Source organism: Rhopalosiphum maidis, chromosome 2 (assembly GCF_003676215.2).
Source record: "Rhopalosiphum maidis isolate BTI-1 chromosome 2, ASM367621v3, whole genome shotgun sequence".
In the NCBI taxonomy this organism is placed as follows: domain Eukaryota; kingdom Metazoa; phylum Arthropoda; class Insecta; order Hemiptera; family Aphididae; genus Rhopalosiphum; species Rhopalosiphum maidis.
The window spans coordinates 40,130,788-40,137,031 of NC_040878.1; positions in this window are offsets into that span (position 1 = coordinate 40,130,788).

The following is a 6,244-nucleotide window of genomic DNA, read 5'->3' on the forward strand; positions in this document are numbered from 1 at the left end:
ACGGCGCGTTTATTATGGTGTGCACGGCGGCGGCGGTGCGTGTATAATACGCGCACTCGCACACACCAGCCGCCGCCGCCCGGTGGTGCAGACGGCGGCCGTCACGCGGGGCCATTTATATTTCTACCCGCCGTCGTCGACGCCGCCACAGCCGCCACCACCGCCGCGCCGCCGCCGACGTCGTCGCCAGAACGACGAGCCCAGCGGCCGGCGGCGGCGGCGAGAAAAACGTGGGCCGCGGGATTTGACGCCACGGCGGCGGCGTACTAATATTATTTACTAGCGACGATTAATTATCGGGCTCGGTCGCGCACGCGCGCGCCAACAACCGTCGTCGCGACCACGACCGTCTGAAACAATGCACACGCGACGAGACACCACCTTTGACGATCCCCTGGCGCCCGCTGACGTGTCGCGTTTCGTGTCGCCGTCCACGAGACTGGCAGACTGTGGTCGACGATGCGACGCGTGACGTCCTGCGGCAGCGGCGGCGGCGTAATCACGATGCGTCGGAGAGGACCGCGCAGGGTGTCGAAGCCCTATGTCCCACACCATCACCACCGCGAATGACGTCAAACCCCGCGGTCCGCGTTTCAAGCTACAGCTTTGGCGCGACCGCGCGTGCTCCGCGTAATCATAATTTTGGATCGCCCCTTTTGGGGGAGGTATTATAGTCGAGCGCGCGCGCCGCACGAGACGTGTAATCCCACTCGGTGTATATTAACCACAACGATATAAGCACTGCCCCCGGGGACAACCCTCGATGCCGCCTCCACCGCCGCCGTTGAGAAATGTGTTTAATTGCAATTTTGTAATTTCCATTTTTTATTGACAGGTATATATTGCATATTTGCATTTTGAATTTTGAATTTGTTGGCGCCTTATTGTTTCATGCAAACACAATAACTGTGACACTGTATACAAAAATAATATAAGTATACCAACTATACTTAATGATTTAAAAATTGTTATTATAGTTTATAATAATCAACATTTTTGTTTTTTTGCTTACTAATTTATTACTTAAAGAGAAATTAACTTACATACTATTGTCTATATCTGTACCTTGTAACAAATCACAAAAGACTTTGCACACATTCGCATGTTTATATGTATAATACATGGGAATTGAAATCATTAAAAGTATGAAACTACGAAAATATAACATAAAAGTATAAGACACTCCAAGTATAGAAATTGCCAACGCTAAGTGCATTAGAAACTTTTCTAAATGGCTCAACCGCTTAGCTATATATCTCAAATTTATTGTATTCAATAATTAAATAGGAAATAACATTTTGTACATAGTGAAATTTTTTAAGTTTAAGGTTTAACTGTAAAACAATTTAATTATACAATTTATAGTATCTGTTACTTTTTGATCGAAAAATAATGAAAATAATATTCGTAATTTTAAATAATTTAGTATGTCATAATTCTGGAAATGAAAAAAAATACCCAAAAATGTTTTAATAGTAAAAAACATATAAATAGATAATAGATACTTGTCGTTTTTAAAGTGAAATAAATCATAATCATTTGAAATATTACTATAGGTTATTTTCAAGACTACAAAACGTCATTATATTATACGGTGTACTGCACCTTTTAATGAACTAATAAAGAATAAGGTATCTTTGAAGTGTAATATATAATAATGTAGAAAGGTATCTTTGAAGTATATAATATAATAATGTAGAAATAGGTACTTTTGAAGTATAATACACAAAACGTGATAATGTACAAAAAGGTATCTTTGGAGTATACTCGTAATGTAACAGGTGAACGGCCCGAGTGTTATCCCCTAAGCTCGTATCTGTATTTATACAAGTATACTTATTGATTGGCAATTAAAAATAATATTTTATTTTAAGTAGGGGAAGTCATAAGTTAACTTAGATAAGTAGATATATTATTTGTCCTATCTTCTATATTTGAGATAATATGAATAATATGATCATATTTATTATTTACATACACATTACGCACATTACGCACATTATTATAATTGCATTTAGTACATAAATACTGTACGTATTATTGTATTAATAAATTATGTTAAGTGTAGTAAATATTCTATACAATAGAAAAGTGCAATAAAATATATAAGATAGGCTGACCACATTTTAGTACAACTGTAGGTATGCACGTTAATACTTATAATTTATATAATATGTCAGCTGTATAATTATTATCTAATAGTATACAAATTAATCCGTTTATAAATATTATATATTATAAATAAATATATAGGTAATACTATATATGCATTAGAAATAGAATATATTGCTCAAGTAGGTATAAAATAATTATTTTATGGAGTTAGATAAGTTTTGTTCTCGTGTGTAATTATGCTTATTATAAATTATAATGATAAATGTTGACGGTACAAAAAAAGTGTTAAAATAAATACATTTTAATATTACTAAAATACCGAATGCAAGCCAAAAGTACGTGTACCAAATATATATATATATATATTATAAAATAGAGAAATTACAATTTTTAAAAATAAAATGAAATGAGAGCCAATTTATTTTTATATATTTGTGATTACAACTTCATTTAAAGTCGAAGTAAATAAAATAAAACGTAGATATATAAACGTATACAATTTAAAATGTAGACAAATTTAAACTTGAGACGCCATTGCATTTAAAATAAACAGCATGTTTAATTATCTAGCTTATAATGCTAATATTATACTATACGAGCTTATAAAATATTTACTTACAGCGTGCACTTAAATATTTTAAAAAGTGTTAGTAATGCGAACAAAATAAAAATGTAATAAGAATTATATTTCTGTAGTTTTACTGTAAATTATACCACCTCAAAAGTACTTGCAGCATTTATGTATATCTTAAAATATTCTAGACGCATATAGTTGTACAACGATGATCGTCGCTTTAAAATGTAACACAGTTCATCTCTCCGAGTAAGCTGCCTAAGTTAAAAGTTTAAAAGTAGATTGATTTCATCGACGCAAATCACCCATTAATATTAGGGAGGCTTATTCACCAAACATATTTTAGAAAAACCAGACGCACAAGGGACAAAGCCCTCTTACAAACCTCAAGCACCACAACCTTTTTATTAATAAAATAAAATCAACTCTAAATCTAAATCTAAATCTAAATAAATTATAACATTTCATGCAAAACAATTTTTTTTTTAATCAGAAGTTTAATGAAAATGTACGCTTTTTTCAGCATATTTATTTAAAATAATTTCATTTTTAAGGAATAAATCTCTTTCAATGTGAATAATAGATAAATCCGATAACCTTTCTTGATCCATTGTGGTACATGTCCAAGATTTTATTCGTCGCATTACAGAAAAACTTCTTTCGCATGAAGCAGATGAAATCAGTAAAACTAAGGCAACTTGAAGTAACTTAAATAAATGTAGATAAACAGTTTTACTGATTACTTGTTTTAACTCTTTTAACCTGAATTGTTCACTTAGTTGAATCGCACAGTTTTTAGCAATTATTAAATAATAACAAATAATTTCATTTTTTTCTTTTATTTAATAAATTATAATTTTTATTGAAATATTATGGTAGTTAAATTATTAACTATAATCATGGGATTCGGGATGCTAGCATTAAAATTCAGGGTGCTAAGCCTCATCCCTTAGCATGCCTGCGATTTGCGCCAATGGATTCAAATGATTTAATAATATTTTTAATGGTATTTAAACTATGAACAGCTGGTATAATACAGTAATTTTACGACAAATTCAGATTGTAGGTACTTATAAAATAATATATATGTGTCAATAAATTAAATTATGGAAATATTGCGATATAACGATTAACATGATCTATATGTGTAACTACCGTAATTCTCGTCCGATTATAAAGTTGAATAAATATAGTTTTATCTCATTATTAATGTTTCGGTGCTCTATTAACTCATTTTCAAAACAGGCGTCTGTTATGGTCGGTATTTTGGAAAGAAGCCAATAGCTCTGGTATATTAATTATTATTTTCTGTGATCAATCCTATTTCTACGTTATTGAATAAAGTGTTTCCATAAATTCCTATATCGCATCACTATTATTAAGTATATTCCAATGGAGGTTCGATTATATTATGACTTTTAAATATTTTGGCAATGTATGAATTAACAGATTCGTCAGCCATATGCTTGCAGAGCACAGTGCACGAGATGTGCGCGCACACACGCACAAGCATTATTATTATTTTATTATAATATTACACTGTACTATCGGACTCTACAGATGTGTGTGTGTGTGTGTATAATGTATATGTGTTATGTCGACCATTTGGATACCCGCGAGATATGCCATCATCACGTAAATCGAAAAAAAAAAAACAACGAAAATATGCAATGGCGTGCGAAAACGCGCGGGGGGTGGAAAGGGGCATTAGAAGAGTACAATATACATAATACGAAGTGAAAATATGAATGAATAAGAAACATAATAATAATAATATAATATATCATTATGTTATATTATACGCGTATTTTAGGCGCCGCCCCATCGCGCGCACGCTGTGTGTGTGCACAAGTGCATTTCTATACATACATATATATATTATTATTATATTTTGCCCGTCTCGGGTCTCGGCTATTGAACTGTTCGCGTTGTGCAGGATGATGGGTATCGCGTCAACCGGACACACCCGAGGCTGCAGGATCTCCGGCGGCCGGCGGTGACGCCGACGCGTACGCATTGTACATCGACCAAATGTACATAGCGGGGGCGTCGGTATGTATATGTGTGTGTGTGTGTGTATTTATGTCGCGTATACACGAGAGATGATGATAATAATAATAATAATAATAATAATATCACGTCTTCGTCTGCTGCAGCGCACCGAGTGTATGTGGTGTACACGCGCAGAACGTGACCGGACCCTAGGGCACGGGATTAAAACGCTCCGCATGCGTCCGCCGGACGGCCGCCCGTCGTCGACGCCTGTGCACTGTCGCCACGGTAATCGCTGCAACCGCCGCCGCACGGTCCGCGTCTCTCCGGATGCACATTATATAGGTCTCGTGCATATACACTCGTAATATCGTACACGAAATAACATAATATTAATAATATATGGACACACACGCACTTGACTAGAGACACAAGGCTCTATACGCGCGCATTTACGGTATGCCTATTGTGTACACATATAGTGTACGACGGATTTAATAATAATATCATATAGTCGGATTACTATACTATCAGCTATTGTTTATAAAATGTAGACGGCGCGTTACCGCTGCAACAGCACTGCACGGTGAATGCAGACGCTATGCACGCGCGCGTTGCATATCATAATAATAATAATATATGTCAATATGCGCGGCGGTATGTGTATAGTAATATGTACTATATCTACGCACTGCAGTAGAACGATAAACAGACCTAATCTACGACTCGAGTACGCAGAGAAGTGAAAGACATTCGATATGTTTTAATATAAGTTGAAATAGTATTCTAAATAGAGAATCAAAATTAAAAGAATTTAAAGAAATTACATATTTACATATATATGTATTATACTATTTTGATGTTAAATATATACCAATAAGTAATAGAGTATAAGATATTCCGTGTGCATTAGTCCAAAATATGCTGATATAGTACCTACATTATATATTATATAATATTTTATAATGATGATGGAATAATGGTGGTTATTATTTTATGGTTTAGTATGTCCTATTTATTTTTAATATTATTCTAAGTATATTTTTTAGTCTACTAGGGCGTATAATGATCGAAAATATGATCTATAATACAATGTAAAAAAACAAAAGTTATACTGTTGAAAAATTACTATGAGCATTTTTTCAAATCATGTCATTTATAATATGATATAGTTTCTATACTTATAATTTCCTACGTTTTTGTCACTTCATTAACGGAAACTTTAACTCAACACTATAACATAATCGTATTTACTATAATGGATATACATTTATAATTGTATAATAATAATTTATTATTAATTAGTTGGCTTCTCAACGACCTCAACTTCCGATGAAATTTTAGAAATAATCAAATTGATAAAATCAATAATCTCTGATTAAACAGGTAACAAAAATTATACTTTGAATTTAAATATAACTGTTTAAATTTTAAATGTCTTAAATAGAACTATCTAGGTACACCGTAGAGATATCATCTGTTCTTGGAGTTGAATATAAGTAATATAAGTCTTAGAGAAATTTGAGTTTTGAACGAATTCACTGTATACTCGAGGTACCTACA